The following is an 18,648-nucleotide window of genomic DNA, read 5'->3' as shown; positions in this document are numbered from 1 at the left end:
TTCTGCAGGAAAACGCGGGGGACTGGGGGTGAGGAGTGGTGAACCTGGCTTGTGCTCCCCCTACCCACCTGGAGGGGAGGGGCAAATTAGGTGATGGACAGTCCCAAGGAGCTGCTGCAGGTGTTCCCCGCAGGTGTCCCCCTGTGGAGGGTGTCGAGTTCAGCGGGAAAAGGCACGGGGCTCTTGTTTTATTTTTACTTTATGTTCCAATCTTAATGGTATCACCAGCCACTCAGTCAAACTAGCTAAACCCTAAAGTCTCTTCCACTTTCTCCTGCACAAGTCTCTGCTTTCTGACAAAAGGGAGGACCTCAGAATGCTGACATAAATCTAATACCCAGGGCCGCAGGAGATAGTGTAGTGCTTATGGAACTTGTCTCACATGCACTCAATTTAACTCCCAGCACCACATGATTGCCAGAGTATCAAAGGCTGTATAGCCTCAGAGGACCCCAAGCACCATAGCCACGTTTTCTGAAAATTGTCTGTGGGGCCCCCACACCTCCTGAGCATTGCTTTACAGACTCTCCCAGCAACCAAAACATACCTAATGCCCCAGAAACATGTACTTGTCTTAAATAGGGAGCCTCACTTGAGGTGAGTTTCACAAGGAAATATTGCATGAAAACATAAATCAAAGAGCAGGGGAGACAGTGTAAATCATGTGAGTACAGATCATATATTTGGTGAAATGTGTTAAGATTCAGATGCCCTAGTCTTCGCACCAGGGATATTCATTCAAAAATGCCCCAATATACTGGAAAAGTTCTAGAACATTAGATGACTGAAACTCAATTATGAGCAACTTTGTAACTGTTTATCTCTTAGTGATTCTAATCGTTAAAGTAAATTTTAAATATACCCATCAAAGTAACCTTTTTACCACTAAATGGGAAAGATACTTTCTAATACTTATCCTCACGAAAAGCTCAACAGAGTGTGACACTTGCCAGGAAATGTCCTCCCTTGCATTTTCTCATGATACTTATTAGTACTTAACTCTTCTGTTTCTTCCCTTTTCTCATGCCAAATCTTCGCATCTCCCTTGCAAGCTCCTGAAACATTATCCATTCAACATTGATGCACTTTGCCACTGCTCCTCTTGACGTCTTGTCCACGAACTGATTCTAAAACATAACATAGCTGCAATTACAGTATTCATGCCAAAGACAGTCATTGATATATCTTTGGGTTTAGCTTTCTACAAGCTATTGGCACACAGGTGAGTAACATTTTTTTCCTACAGTGAACACAACAATAGTTATGCTGGGTTTTAAAGTTCCATCAGTATTTTTAATGTTTTATTGAATATCTGTGATATAGACCATTACAAATCTATTCATAATTTGCTTCCAGTCATACAACGATCCAACTTCCATCCTTCCTCTAGTGTACATTTCCCAAAACCAATATTTCTGGTTCCCTAAAACCATCCCCCAACAAACTACCCCCACCCCCAGCCTGTCTCTATGGCAGGATCTTTAATTCTTTCTCTCTGTCTCCTATTTATTTTGTGCATTAAGGGTCTCATACAGGTACTAAGAGGTCATCATGTTTGTTGGAATTTAGCATTTTTATCAGGAAGGTAAGGTTGGAGTAGCTTTGAGGTATGGAAATGACTGCTGAGGCTTCCATAAGTACAGGGCAGTGGGTGTGGGATGCCCATCCTGCCCAGAGAAAGCCCGGAGATTTCAGTCACAAAACACACATATCCGAATTTTCAGCTGTAATGTTTCAGTGAGAGCCATCCTGAGACGGTGGAAACCAGAGGAGGGCATGGTGGCGATTTTGTATTGTTGGAGAAAGTGGCTGCACTGGGTTCTGGTTGGGTGGGCACCAAACTAACCTGCCTCCCTCCGATTTACCCTAGTGTCTTCAGCCTTTTGCAGTTCCAAGGTTAACTGTGGCTGTTGATATCTTCCAGATTTGTCTATGGGTCTCTGAAACAAGACCAATGCATTAGCTTGTATAGCTGAGCCAGGGGTGGTTTGTTATCATGGCTCCCACATATCTTTAGGTAGTTTAATTTCTCGAGAAACGTAGTCCTGAGTTGTTGGGAGCCAGCCAGAGGCACAGTGGCCATTTGAGGTTATCGGGAAGCATGAAGACACCATCAGACTGTTGATGCACTCACCTGAGGGTACAGGTTGACTTCCTGCAGGCACTGCCCAACCAGACTAACAAATATTCATTGAATGAATGAACGAATAATCAACATTTTCAAAATGTGTCTCTTTCTTGCATTTTAGAAGGGTAACTTCTAACAGGAAAATAATCTTCATGGTATAATCAAGACCTACGATTTATTCTTAATATATTTAATAAAAGCTACACATTTTGGAAATTTATACAAAGAAATTCTTTTAAATTATCTGTCTTCATAATTTACTTGTAAATTACTAAGATTTCACTGTTTCTTCCACCGTTCTTAGCATAGAAATTTACAGACAGAATGTGCTAAGTAAAAATTCATTTTGGCACTTCTCTTCAAAGTAGTACTGGAAGTACTTGGAATAGAAAATAGATAAGAAAAAGATATTAAGGGTTTTTCATATATGAAAGGTAGAAACAATCTCTCACTATTCACAGAAGATATCATACTATATTTAGAGAATACTAAAATCTCTACGAAAAAACTCCTAGAGGCAATCGACTTTTATAGTAAAATTGCAAGCTATAAACTCAATACCCAAAATTCTATGGCTTTTTTTATATGCAAGTAATGAGAGAGAAGAAAGTGACATGAAAATGCAATCCCACTCACAATCGTGCCTCAGAAAATCAAGAACCTTGGAATCAGCTTAACTAAGGAGGTAAAGGACCTATACAATAGGAAATTAAAAAGGACACGAGGAAATGGAAACATATATACTGCTTATGGAATGGGAGAATTAACATTGCCAAATGGCAATTCTCCAAGAACCAGTGTAAAAATTCAACTTGATCCCTATAAAGATACCCATGACATTCTTCAAAGAAATTGATCAAGCACTCCTGAAATTCACATGGAACAACAAACGCACACGAATAGCTAAAGCAATTCTTGGGGAAAAGACGATGGAGGCATCACTTTCCCCAACCTCAAACTCTACTACAAACGATAATAATGAGAACAGCATGGGACTGAAACAAAGGCTCAGCTGCAGACCAATGGAAAAGGATTGAATATACTGACACACACACTCAAATATATAATCATCTAATCTTTGATAAGGGAGCAAGAAATGTGAAGTGGAGCATGAGAGTCCTCTTTAACAAACTATGCAGAAAAAACTGGACAGCTACATGCAAAAAAAAATGGCTCAGACCTCTACCTAACATCATGCACAAAAGTCAGATAAAAATAAGTCAAAGTCCTCAACATCACACCAGAATCCCTCAGGTACAGCGATGACAAGGTCGGCAAATCCCTCCACGACATTGAAGCAAAAGGCATCTTCAAATATAACACGCCACTTGCCAAGCAACTGGAAACAGAGATAAACAAAGGGAACTATCTTAAATTAAGCAGCTTCTATACCTCAAAAGAAACAGTGACCAGAAACAAAGACTCCACCATGGGGGAAAGATACTCGCAGAAGCCTACCAGGTTCTCTGAGAGTGAGAACTGGACAATCAGAGTTGCTGTCTTCTAAATAAGATCCAGTCTCTGGATGTTGGCTATTGATGGCATTACATGGATCCAGGGGTAGTTCGTGGTTGTAACACTTAATTACTAGAAGATGGGGGATCTGGAAGGAGGGGGCACAGTCTTGATCTGAGCAGCCATGGAGATCTCATCCCCCGGTCCCGCACATTTGGGTTCCTCTTCCAGTTCCTTCATGCATGAGGCTCCGTCAAGCTTGGGAAGAGTGGTCTTAAGCGTACCTATGGCTGGTTGCAGAGGTCTTCAGCTGCCGGGGCTCTGCTCAGTGCGGTGAGGGAATCTCACCACGCCACCTCCAAGAAGCCCCAGTGAGGAAAGCCAGGTGCGAGGTCAGGAGATTGTTGTTTTAGACATATTTGGAATTAATTTTAGATCGAAAAGTACACATCATTGAAAATACTTATGTGCTTAGTAATAAATTACTACACACTTGTTCAATCACGTCAGAGACCTCACTCTGCTCAGAGAACTAGATTTTTAATTACAGATCCGTTTTGACCATGTGTCATTACTGAGAATCACTATCAGTAGATATGAAACTCACTATACAGAAAGATGCACACAGGTTACTATGAGTCATCTATGTTGTTAATGTGAGTTGGCCATTAAACTTCACTGAGACCCTTTGTTCTGTCCTTTATAGGAGCCACATGATTCTCACCTTCCGTTCAAGTTGAACTTGTAATAAGGTGGAATGAAATCATCAATATGCTTCTCACCTCATTCTTCAGGAGAAAAATCCTACATACATTCAAGGTGGTCAAAGTGCAGACAACACCATCCACCTTTTCCTGGAGATGTATAGGGGACTGAGGTGAGAACAGCAAAAGGCTCTAGTTTAATGATCTTAATTAAGGTTTCAGGGAACGACATTAAACAACCTCATATACCATCTTCCAAAAGAATTATTTTGTAAAACTGATGCCTAGGGTATGGTAAAAGATAATATGGTAAAAACCATATTTTTCTTTCTGGGACATTAAATTTCTAAATCTATTTATGCATGCTGCTTTGAAATACATTCCTTGATTAGGAATCATTGTCTGCCATAGGAGTGAGGAAGGACAACACTCAAAGTAATAAGAAGAGAAAATATGGAAAAATTAACTCCTACTAAGTTTAACACATTTACTAAAATTGAAATGATAAAATGATGAGCATGGTCCTTGCACAGAGATGATATGCAAACTTGTAAAGCATTCCATATTTTTGTTGCAAGAAGAATGACCAGGTCTACTTTAAGCTAAGAAAATCCCCACAAGTACAAAAATTCTACATAAAGAGAGCACAAGTCCCCATCACAACAATCTCTCTCAATGTCAATAGACTAAATGTGCCAATTCAGAGGCACAGAATAGGAAGATGAATTAGAAAACTGAAACCAACGATCTGCTGCCTGCAAGAAACACGTCTGAACAATCAAAGCACCCATGGGCTAAAAGTAAAAGAGTGGGAAATAAGTTTTCAAGAAAATATCACCTCCACAAAGCTGGAGTGGCCATACTAGTATCAGACCACATGGACTTCAGGCTAAAGGTTATCAGAGACAGTGAAGGTCATTTCTTAATGATCATGGGATATGTACATCAGAAAGAACTCACCCTCCTCAATGTATATGATCCTAATGACAGACCAGCAAAATACTTAAAAACAACTTCTAATTGACTTATAGAAAAACATTGATAGCAACACAATACTAGAAGGAGATTTCAACACTTCTTTGTCACTTCTCCATAGATCAAACAGACTGAATCTCAGCAAGGAAATCTTTTCTTTAAGGTAAGTAATGAACAACCATTGGCTTAGAAAAGAAATCAAAGAGGAAATAAAAAGTTTCCAGAAACAAATGAGAATGAGGACACAAGCTGCCAGAACTTGTGGGACACAGCAAAAGCAGTGTTAAGAGGAAAGATTATAGATCTGCCAGAATTCATCAGGAAGAAAGAAAGGGCCTACATGAATAAATTAGAGCTCAAGATTTTGGAAAATGGCCAAGAAAAGTAGTCCAAACTAGGCTGGAGGAAGGAAATAATAAAACTTGTACCAGACATCAATGAGCTAGAATCCCAAAATACAATCCAAAAGAACAATAAAAGCAAAAGCTGGTTCTTTGAGAAAATAAATAAGATCAATAAACCATGAGAAGCCTCTCAATGAAACAAAGAGAAAGAATTCTAATAAATCGAATCAGAAATGCAAAGGGGAGTATCCTAATAGAAAGTACAGAAATCCATAGGATCATCAGAGATTATTTTGAGAATCTTTGCAGCACGAAATGAGAGAATCTTGAAAAAATTTGATAAATTATTGGATTCCAATTGCCTCCCAAGGCTGAACCAAGAAGATTTGGAATACTTGAACCTATCACAAACAAGGAAATTGAAATGATGGTCAAAAGTACACCTGCAAACAGAATCCATGGCCCAGATGGATTCAATATTGAACTACTTCAAACCTTTAAAGAGAAACTGCTTCCAACATTTTTAAGATTTTCCAGGAAAGTGAAGAAACAGAAATACTCCCAAATAGTTTTTATGATGCAAAGATCACCCTAATACTCAAATCGATAGAGATACCACAAAAAAAGAAAATTACAGACCTATTTCCTTGATGAATACAGATACAAAGATTTTCAAGAAAATACCAGCAAAGAGAATCCAGAAACTCAACAAAAGATCACACACTATGACCAAGTAGGTTTATCTTGGGGATGCAAGGATTGCTTAACATTCTCTAGTCAATCAATAGAATACACCATCTCAATAAAATAAAGATAAAAGTCATATGATTATATCAATAGATGTAGATAAAGCATTTGATAAGATCCAGCACCCATTCATGATGAAAAACTCTCAACAAAATTGGAGTTGAAAGTACTTTCCTCAATCTAATCAAAGCAAATTACCACAAACCCACAGCAAGCATTATTCTCAAGGGGGAAAATCCAAAGTCTTGGAGCAGAAATCAATGAAATAGAATCCCAGAATACAATCAGCACAAAACAAGTTACCCACTCTCACCACTCCTATTCAACATAGTACTTAAAGTACTTGCCATATGATTTCAGTAAAAAAAAAAGATATCAAGGGCATCCATATAAAAAAGGAAGAACTCAAGCTTTTACTATTTGGAGATGACATGATACTATACTTATAAAATCCCAAAGAATCTACAAAAAAGCTCCTGGGAACAACAGATTTGTTTAGAAAAGTAGCATATTACAAAATCAATATCTGGTACTCCATGGCTTTCCCATATATTAATAATGAAAGAGAAAAAAGAGATAGAGAAAAACAATCCCATTCACAATAATACCTCAGAAAATAGAGTATAATAGAATCAACTAAAAAGGTTAAGGAACTATACCAAAAAAAAAACCTACAAAACACTACTTCACGAAATAAGAGAGTATTATGAGGAAATGGAATCTCATCCCATGCTCATGGATTGAGAGGTTTAACACTGTCAAAATGGCAATACACTCCAAAGCTCTATAAAGATTTAATGCACTTTCTATAAGGATACCCATAACATTTTTCAATTAAATAGATTAAACACTCTTGAAACTCATACAAAACCATAAACTCCCATAAAGAGCTAAAGCAATCTTTGGTAAAAAGAAGAAGGGAACACCTTCCCCAACTACAAACCCTACTACAAAGTTTTAGTAATGAAAATATCACGATATTCAGATAAAGACAGACCTAAGATCAATGGAATATAGTCAACTATCCTGACGCTGGCCCTCAGATTATTATTACCTAATCTTTCTTAAAGGCTCAAGAAATATGAAGTTGAGCTAGGAAGTCTCTTCAGCAACTGGTGCTGGGAAAACTGGACAGCAATATGCAAAAAAAATGAACTCAGACCTCTTTATAGTGCCAGGCACAAACTCAGAATAAAATGTATTAAAGACCTCACTATCATACTTGAATTCTTAAGATATATGGAGAAAAATGTGGGAAGATCCCTTCATGACATTAAAGCTAAGGGAAACTTCTAGAATGAAATACCACTGACCAAGGAAGAGGAAGTGAAGATAAACAAATGAGACTACATTAAACTAAGAAGTTTCTGCAACTCAGAAAAAATGGTGACCATGATCGAAAGACAGTCCACATAATGGGGAAAAATTATTTATGCAATACCCATACAATTAAGCTCAAAATTCTGACTCCTGTATCATTAAGAACACTAAATAGTTCCCGTGAATTTTATTCTTCTTCACATATATTTATTCTAAAATATTTTAGATTTACTTTTAAACCACAGGTAAAAAGGTAAAATTATGTTTTTTTAAAAATAAAAAATAATCCCTATACATACCCAGGTGCGACCCAAAAAACAAAAAAGCAAGCAAGGAAGCAAGCAAGCAAGAAAGAAAGAGAAAAATTAAAAAATAAAAAATAATGCCGTTTGCAATGCTAAGGATCAATCCCAGATCATCATTCTTTGCGTTTTTGGGTCACACGTGGCGATGAACAGTGGTTACTCCTGGCTCTGCACTCAGGAATTACTCCTCACAGTGCTTGGGGGGACCATACAGGATGCTGGGAATCTAACCTGGGTATGCCGTGTGCAAGGCAAATGCCCTACCTGCTGTACTATAGCTCCAGCTCCCCCCCCTCCCCATAATTCATCATCTTGAGTGCCTCAGATTTTTACCTTCCATTTGGAAACTTCATCTTTACATTGACAAAGTAAATTGAAACCACAGAACCATTGAATGGCATGTTATAATGGTAGCACCCATGAGCAAACATTGATAACCCATAAGTTGGCATGAATGAATTCTGTCTCAGAGGCTTCACTTCTGAGGATACCTGTCACTACCTCCTTTCTGTTACGTATCCCAGGATCAGAACCTACATCAGGCCATCAGTAGAAATTGTCCACCCGAAAGCTAGCCTTCCACTGGGATCAGAATCCTTGATCCATTTAACTTGAAATTTTTCATTCATGACTTGTTGACCTTGTTTCAGTTGGAGGCATCCAGAGCATAAACTCAGCTTTCCCGTTGTTTCCACAGGAAACCCAAATACCTAAGAATGTTATCATTTCTGACGCCACTGTTACAGATTTTTTGGAATCCCACGGTAAGATACTATCATTAATGTTATAATATTACTGTTCTCTATAGTCCGGTCTCCCCAAATAAATCTCTACCCTCCTCAGTCCAAGTGCAGACTCCAGTGTATAATGATCCTGAACGTACTTATAATAGTTTCACTCAGGTTCTACACTAAAGTGCACAAGTTAAGTTCATACCAATCCAAGTTCTTATTCCTAAACTACCAGAGTGGGCTTGTTCCTCAAACTTGTGTTCTCCCTTGAAGAAATACCGTGCTTCCTTTCTCTATGTCTCTCTTTGCTTGTTTTGTTAAATGACTGTTCTCGCTTGAACATATATTCCATTCCACCCTACAACTGTTTCACAAGTTTCTAAGAGTTTTTCAATAAAATATATTTTGTTTCACTAAACTAAAATTTTAAAACCCCAGAGCATTCTTAAAACCAATATTTGTATCTTTTAAACCACAAATTTTGAAAATGAAAGGTGGTAAAGCAATGGAATACTACTCAGTTGTATGAAGTGAAATCTTCTTATTATTTGTATATAAAATGTATAACATGAGGAAATTATGTTTAGTGACAAAAACCAGGCAGAGAAAGATAGGCATCCTACAAATTCAGGCATATGTGGAATATGGAGAAAACAAATTAAAAAAATAAAATGAGACAGACAAACCTCTAAACATTATTTATATTTTATGATATATAATTCAATTAACAATGGGTTCTCATACACATAATTCCAACATGACACTCCGCATTCTCTCAAAGAACAAACCCTCCCTCTCACCCAATCCCCCAGAATCCCTCCCTCCTAATCCCCTGACCCAATTGTGTGGATCAGTTCTCCCCTTACATTGCTCTTGAACTTTTGTTGCTACCTTGCTGTGTGTCTTTACATCCCACATATGAGAAAAATATCTCTGTATCTGTTCCTTTCCTTAAGGCTAACTTTACATGCATGATATCCTCTAGTTTCATCCAATGTTGAAAATTACATAATTTTGATCTTTTCAAAGCAATAAAAACAAACTTTAGAACTATGAGACTATTTAGTTACCAGATGGAAAGGTGTTATCAAAGTGGAAAAACTGAACAATGGTGAATGACAGAGTAGGCCTTTCAGTAGTGAGTGTAATATGATACATGCAAGTTGATTCTGCATAATCCTAAAATTTATGAAATTCTATAATGTAATTCTATAAGGTAATTTTAAATAATCAAAAAAGTATTTAAATAATTTACATTTATCTATGATTATGACGTATCTTTTGTGTCAAACTATCAGAAAAATAAAAGAATGTGAGATAGAGATATGGTGTATCACTATACTTTTAAACAAGAGAAGCGCTAAAAATTTCTGTATCTTGATGAACTCTCATATAAATTGACTCCAAAATCAAATTAATATACTCAAGGAAAAATAAAAGTCAACAAATTTAATCTTTTGCCTTCACTCAGGTTCCCATCTGCTGAACTCTGGCAGATGAAACAATTTTTATTTTATTTTATTTTTTTAAATTTTTTATTACTGAAACACCATGATGTACAGTTGTACATTTACAAATTTTTGTGCTTGGGTTTTGATTATACAATGATCACATGCCCATTCTTCCGCCAGTGCCCATTTTCCACCACCATGTATTCCAGTATCCCTCCCACACCAATCCCCCCCATCCCATCCTGACTCTGTGGCAGGGCATTCCCTTTTGTTCTCTCTCTCCTTTTGGGTGTTGTAGTCTGCAAAAGAGGCATTAAATTGTAATTATGTTCAGTCCATAGTCAGAATTTTTATTTTCAAAGGATTTCTTGTCAGAGGTTTGGCATTCTTTGCTAGCAACCAACTCATTTTCTTCTGCATTTTTTTTCTAGAAATATATACTTATACTAAGACTGATTAGTCATGGCACCAAATTGACAAATGTCCCTGTTTTTACTTCAGTTCTGTTTCCTCATTATCACAAATTATTAGCAGTGGATAGAAAATAACTAGCCCAAAATTCGTGGGGGAAAGGGAAATGTTTATGCTTTCCATAGTTTGGAAAATCCCTGTCACTAGTATAGTGATATACATCTAAATTTGTAAACAATATGATTAAGAAGAGGTAAACCATGTCTGCCACTTCAAGAAAGAACGGGCCTTCAGCAAATATCCTTGGTTTCAGAAGGATGGCTCTGGCTTGGATGGTGTCAAACATGAGAGCTGTGAGCTACCTGCAGTTAACACATGCTCTGAGGCTATGTGGTGACACTGCTGAGAAATGTCGAGAGCCCTGATTAGGTAGGGTCATGGGGGAGAATGGAATGATGACAAGAAAACAGAGCAACAGGACAAGATCATAGATTCCTTTGTATAAAAGTTTTCATCTCTAATATATTAATCTGTGAAAAAGAGAAACAACTTCTTATCATTCTTCCTGGCAATATATTATCCTTACATAGTGCTTCAGGAAAAAAACGCTTCCCTTGTTAGTTATTATAGCCTGAATATCTGTGAGGTCTTTGAACTCTTTCTATGTATACAGTGCTGATGAATGAAACCAATCTCAGTATTTAAGTATCTAAACTGCAATGTTCTCACCATTTAACTCTCTAAACTCTGATGGCTCCAAATCTTCTGAGATCAGCTTTCATCTCTTCCATGATATCCAGGCTTCTCTTCCCAACTGTCAACTGTCCCTTTCTTTCTCCCTCTCTCTACCAACTATGGTCTCCCTGCCAAAATTTGCCAAGACAAGCCTTCTTGAAATATAGACATAAGTTGACTTCTCCTTTTTTTTAAAATTTAGGCAATTTTGATTTTCAAAGTCATTTATATTGGAGATTTGTCATACAATATTCCAATTCTAATCACACAACCAGTGTCTGCATCCCTCCACCAAAAAATTACCCATTTCTCCTGCATTCCCACTGATTTCCTTGACAAGCACATTTTGAATTTTTACTATTGTACTTTGGATTCCATACTTACAGTAGTCTTGGCATTGGTGGTTAAGACAAACACCTCAACTTTTTCATGCTGGCCTTCCTGGATCAATGCCCACTGACACCATGTAGGGGAAATATATGAGAACAAATCATTAAGCTCCAAATTTTTCAAATAATCTTTAAACAATTCTGATCGAAAGGAAAATAGTGAGAACTGGAGGAGACAACCCCTTGTCAGCCTGCAAAGTCTTTTCATTTTTCCACATTACAAAAGAAGAAATCAGTGAAGGAGGTCTGTCATTAGGCAAGTTAGGTTACCCTGCTGAGGTGTGGTCAACAGGGTGTTTTGTGCTCTTCTCTCCTTCCACCAGAAGTCCCAACCCTATGATTTTTTTCTCTTCAGTCCGCATAAAATGAAAAAGTTTTACCACACAGACATCCATGCAATGAGCCCAGCCAAGGTGATAAAAATAAATTTCAGCAAATTCATAGGTTAGTCATGGTAGTAGAATCTAAGTATCATGTTTTTTTATTGAATCTGCAGGAGACACATATTACAAACCTTTTCATGATTCAGTTTCAATCATAGGATATTTTAACACCTAACCTCCACTAGTATACCGTTCCATTGCTAATGACCCCAGTTTCTCTCCCAAGACTCCCTGTCCCAACCCCAAACCCCACCTGACAGCCTGCTGTCTCTACACTATTGCAGGCACCTCTCTCTCTCTCTCTCTCTCTCTCTCTCTCTCTCTCTCTCTCTCTCTCTCTCTCTCTCTCTCTCTCTCACACACACACACACACATCCTTTGGCTATTATGGATTGTAATAGAGAGAGGGAGAGGTTCTCACGTTTATTCCTTTACCTACTTTCAGGACTCAGTTCTCACCCAGAGTAATCACTTCCAACTATCATTGTCATAGTGGTCCCTTCTTTATTCCAAATGCTTGCCTTCAGCACTTGTGGCAAGCGTCCAACCATTGACCAATTCTCCTGGCCTGTGTTTCTGCTATCCTTGGGTATTAGTCTCATATTCTGTTTTTTTTATATCCAAAAAATGGGGTAGTCCAATCAGTATACCCCTTTTCTTCTGACTGATTTTATTGAACATGATATTCTTCCCTGTACATCCATTTATAAGCAAATTTCATGATGTCAGTTTCCTGCCAACTGCGTAGTATTCAATTGTGTAGGTATAACATAGTTTCTTCTGACTATTGTGAATAGTACTGCAGATGGTATTTCTGTTATAAATATCATGTTTAATGTAGCTTACATAGGAAAATACTTCCCAGGTTCCAAACATACAGAATTCACTCACTATTTATTTTTTTAAAAAATATAATTTATTATGATGCTTTCTAAAAAACGGAAGCTATTAACAAAAACTCAGGGAAAGCATATTCTATAAATGCCAAAAATAATAACCTTAAAAAAGGACAACAGCTCCGTGTTCTTGCTCTTCAAAAATCCATGTGTTTCTTGATATATTGTCAATATCTTTCTATAGCCTTAAAATTCTTCAACTTCATTTCTAAACACTATTTTAAGTTATATTAATATAATAGGTGTAGTCAGCTTTATAGAATATTTATTTAATTCTTTCATATTTTACATAAACAACGTTTGAATTAACCATAGCACAGTAGCACTGTCCTCCCATTTTTCACTGATTTGCTCGAGCAGGCACCAGAAACGTCCCTATGGTGAGACTTGTTGTTACTGTTCTTGGCATGTCGAATACTTCACAGGTAGCTTGCCAGGCTTTGCCATGAGGGAGGGTTACTCTCAGTAGCTTGCCGGGCTCTCTGAGAGGAGGAGAGCAACCAAACCCAGGTTGGCCACGTGTAAGGCAAACGTCTTACCCACTGTGCTATGGCTCCAGCCCATATATATATTTATACATATATATGTGTATTTACACACACATACATATCTATATATTCCTCTTACACGGCTCTTAAGCTCCAACTCATATTTCTTCCTCCTCCAATTATTTACTACTTCTCTCCCCATACTTGGGGCTCAACTAATTTTCTGAATCCCCTCAGATGCATTTCTGAGGCCATGATAAAGGAATGCACAACACATACATGCAAGGAAGGCACAAAGCATATGTAGATAAATTTCATATGGACATATAATTGTGATGACAAGTTTACAAACTGTATTCCCTTCAAGTACAGAGTTCCTGATCTCCATGCACTGTCAAATATCCAGCTACTATCCACAACTAACTAACAACACTCCCCTACCCATTTCAGTCATTTACTTCCCCTCCTATAAGGACGATTTTGATGTCAGAGTGCAAAGGTTTGATTTTGCTTTTGTTTATTGGTCAATTTAATTTTTTTCTTTATATTCCAGAAACAAATCAAATATTTTTTTAAAAAAATAAAGGACAGGAGGTGATATCAGGCAACAAATGAATAGTTGATGTGGTTGAGAATCAGCAAGAGATTTCCAGGTCAGTGTGAGGAATGGAACATCCAGTTGTCCTTCCCAGCATATTTCCAAAGGGCTGTCTTGGAGCAGGGTACATGGTGGGAAGAACCGCAGGACAGTAGTAGTGCTTGAACATATAGGGGCCTATGTTCTTCATTGAAAATGTAATGGTATTGACCTCCATTGCAAACCACAACACCCTAAAACAAAGAAAAAGCAAAAGTGAATGCCCTGAGTTGGGGCAAAGTGGGGGAGATGGGGGCTGGGAGGGACACTGGGTTCCTTGGTGGTGGAGAATGGGCACTGGTGGAGAGATGGGTACTTGATTCTTGTAAAACTGAAACCCAAGTACAAAGGTATGTAAGTCTACAACTGTACCTCATGGTGTTTCACTAATAAAAGTAAATAAACAAAAACTAAAAAATTAAAAGTGCTATCAGCTGGTATAAGAAAAAAATGTAATGGTGTTGACTAGATTAAATCAAGCTCATTTTTAGCTATAGGATGCTATGATTCAGCTTTGATTCACTGATTGATACTTTGAAATGTCCCAGTCCATCCTCATTCAGAGAAGTCATTTATTTCTTCGAGTATTGATTTGTACAGGGAATTTCTCAGAAAATTCTTTATATAATGTATATTAAGGGACTCAATGATAATGTTCTTATTACCATTTTCAAAGAATACAAAAATACACTTTTAATAAGATTTTCTTGGTTCTCTATATAAAAGATAAATGACAACAATTAAGTTTAACTCAATATTTTCTAAAGCGCATTACATTAGTACTTGAAAAGTAATTTTAAAAGACTCTGGGAGAGGGGAGGAGGAAAAGTCATGGATCTATAAGGATTAGTACATGTCTTTGGGTGTGTGGGGCATGGGAGTGTGTAGAAAAGTTGAGATCACACTCAGCTATGTGATCTAATTTCTATATATCTATTCTCTAGATACCAGCGATATATTCACACAGGTGTATTCATATGACTATCATGTACACTAACCCTTTATCATGTACATTCACCTAATCCCGAAGGCTTCACCGACATGGCAGCACTGAGAAGGATGAGAAAGGAGAGGCCGACAAAATCTCAAGGCTGACCTAGGCTGCCACAACGAGGAAGACAAAATTGATTGTCTGTACTTTCAATGCACGTACTCTAGCATCAGATGCATCCATCGAGGACCTAATGGTACAAGCGCGAATGATCAAGTACGACATCATTGGTCTGACCGAGACAAGAAGGCACGAATCTCACCATGCCTTTTTCGACACTGGAGAATAATTGTTCCTCGGAATTTGCGATAAAAGAGGGGTTGGAGGCGTCGATGTCCTTGTCAACACAAACTTGGCCAAGAGCATTGATTCATTCGAATGCCTAGCAACCCGAATAGGATTTTGACATTTGAATAGATGTGGCACACTGCCTGCAGTTTCTATCTTCGTTGTCTACGCACCAACATCTCATTATGATGAAAGAGAAACCGAGAAGTTCTACATGGAACTAGAGAAGTTCTATAAAGAAGACCACACCTTCTACAAGATCATTGTGGGTGATTTTAATGCCAAGATAGGACCGAGAAGATCAGCTGAAGAACTTCACATCGGGACCCATGGCCTAGAATGGAACTTACAGGGTGAGAGACTGTCTGAGTTCATCATGTCGACCAAGACCATTCATGGTAACTCACAGTTCCAGAAGGCAGAATCTAAACGATGGACATGGGAGTCTCCAGGTGGACGATTCCACAACGAAATAGACCACATCATATTCAATCGACGGTTTTGCCTGACTGATGTTGCTGTTGTCCCAAAATTTCGAACGGCATCGGACCACCGTCTCCTTTGTGCAAAATTCTACTTCACAGAGTGGGGAGAAAGGGCTGCAAAGTTCAAAAAGAGAACTCCCAGAATGACCACACACTGGGAACTCTTTGGTACTATTGCAACAACATGGGAAGATGCCATTGTTGACAACAATGACGCGGAATACGATCGACTGGTTCAGCACCTCCATGAATGTGCGAGGAACGCCAAGAGAGAGATAGCCACAAAAAATCGCCTATCTTCGAAAACTCTTGAGCTAATTCGTCAGCGTGGTTTGGCGCATGCCTCAGACAATCGCAAGCTAATGTCCGAGCTTGCAAAGCAGTGCAGAGATGCAATCAAGGAAGACCTCAAAGAGAGAAGAGAGAAGTACTGGTAGATGCGGCAGAAGCCGGGAAAAGTATTCGTAAGACCCGCCTGTCCTTCGCCAACTATAAGACCAAGATGACTGCCCTCCGATGTCCTGATGGATCCATTACATCCTCCAGAACGGCAATGGAGAAGATTACCTATGACTTCTACTCAAATCTCTTCGATAGCCATGTCCACTTGCCGACATACCAAATTCCACAGCATGGATATGTCATTCCCAACGTTCTCCCTTCTGAAATCCAACACGCCATTTCATTGGTAAAGAAACAAACAGCACCCGGCCCAGACAAGGTCAGACCCGAACAACTGAAGAACCTGCCATCAGTACTCATCAATACACTGGCTCGGCTCTTCACTCGCTACCTGTCTGAATGCAATGTTCCTTCCCAATGGAAAACCAGCAGGACCGTACTACTGTTCAAGAAGGGAGACATCCATGACATTGGCAACTATTCCGATCTGCCTATTGTCTGTCATCTACAAGTTGTTCACTCAAGTCATCCTAAATAGGATTGGCAGAACACTAGATGAAGGACAAACATGCAATCAAGCAGGGTTCCGCAAAGGATTCAGCACCATCGACCATATCCACACAATAACCAAGCTCATTGAGGTTTCTCGAGCGTTCAATATGCCGCTCTGTTTGACGTTCATTGATTTAAAGAAGGCCTTTGATTCTGTTGAGACGGAAGCGGTCATTGAAGCCCTAGCCAATCAGGGCATACAAGCCCAATACATCAGGATCCTCCATGAGCTGTATTGCGGATTCACTACCAGGATCTCAACACTCTACAAAGAAGTGATCATTGATGTCAAGAGAGGGGTTCGGCAGGGTGATACCATTTCACCAAAACTCTTCAGTGCCACCATCAAGAACATCATGCGACGACTGGAATGGGAAGGAATGGGAGTGAAGATAGATGGTCGGCAACTACACCACCTCCGCTTTGCTGATGACATTGTTTTAATAACACCAAACATCAGCCAAGCGGCACAAATGCTGGCCGACTTTGACCGTGAGTGTGGAAAGGTAGGACTACAGCTGAATCTCACGAAGACAATGATTATGAGAAACAGCCTTGTTCCTGACGCCCCAATCGCTCTCAATGGAACGACCATCTCCGAATGCAACAGCTATGTGTACCTAGGTCGAGAGGTCAACATGACAAATGATCTGGCACCCGAGCTGAGCAGGAGGAAGAGAGCGGCTTGGAAAGCCTTCAAGAACGTCGAAGAAATAGCTAAGAGGATGAAGAACCTCTGGCTCCGGGCACATCTCTTTGATTCCACTGTTCTTCCTGCATTAACATATGCCTCAGAGACCTGGGCCCTAGGCAAACAGGATGAGAATGCTATTCAGGTCTCCCAAAGAAGAATAGAAAGAGCTATGCTTGGAATATCACGTTTCACTCAAATGAGAGAACGAATCCAGAGTTCTGACATCCATCGATGATCAAGAATCAGGGACACTGTCTCATTTGCCAAGGTGTCGAAAATCAGATGGGCTGGTCACGTAATGAGATTTAAAGAGGACCGCTGGACTAGAGCTGTTACCGACTGGATTCCATGGGATGTCAAAAGACCGCGTGGCCGCCCACCTTCCAGATGGTCAGACTTCTTCGTCAATATCATGAACAATTGGTTTGGGGCCATTCATGTTTCTGGAGCGAACAGATGCCGTTGTGCTACAATAGCACGCGACAGGGACAAATGGAGACGTTACTGGCGTCTGCTCATGCAAATCGACGACTAATGGAAAGTTAAGTGATTAAGTGATTAAGTTCCAATTTTTTTATTTTTAATTTCTAAATTTTTATTACTGAGACACCATGAGGTACAGCTGTAGACTTACAAATTTTTGTGCTTGGGTTTCAATGTTACAATGATCAAATACCCATCCCATCACCAGTGCCCATTTCCAACCACCAATGGGCCCCAGTCTCCCTCCCATCTCCCATTCCCTCAACCCACCCAGACTCTGTGGCAGGCCATTCCCTTTGGTTCTCTCTCTCCTCTTAGGTGTTGTGGTTTGCAAAAGAGGCATTGAGTGACAATCATGTTTGGTCTATATTCTATGTTCAGCATGCTCTCCAATCCTGGGAGGATCCGCCCAACACCCTTTATTTGGTGCTCCATTCTCTATCTGAGCTGCCTTTTCTGCTAGCGTTTGTGGTTGGTCTCCAAGCTCTGAAGAAAAATTCCTGACACTAACCTCGGCCACTCTTGGAGTTGGTTTCCTATTGTGTTATTTTATGTTCTCCGGGTGAATGCAATCTGGCTCTGTCTGTCCCTCTCTTTCTGACTCGTTTTGCTTAACATGATACTCTCCATGTAGTACCACTTGTATGTAAATTT

The 18,648-nt window shown here is 39.1% G+C and overlaps 1 pseudogene; it reads left to right on the top strand.

The window, feature by feature from the left end:
• Window positions 1-4,763: 4,763 nt before the first annotated feature.
• LOC130016082 (uncharacterized) lies at window positions 4,764-4,857 on the top strand (annotated as a pseudogene).
• The last annotated feature ends 13,791 nt before the right edge of the window (window positions 4,858-18,648 follow it).

The sequence above is a fragment of the Sorex fumeus genome, unplaced genomic scaffold (assembly GCF_029834395.1).
Source record: "Sorex fumeus unplaced genomic scaffold, SorFum_2.1 ptg000146l, whole genome shotgun sequence".
NCBI classification, from domain to species: domain Eukaryota; kingdom Metazoa; phylum Chordata; class Mammalia; order Eulipotyphla; family Soricidae; genus Sorex; species Sorex fumeus.
The sequence above is the reverse complement of the archived record's forward strand: the minus strand, read 5'-3'. Positions and strand labels throughout refer to the sequence as shown.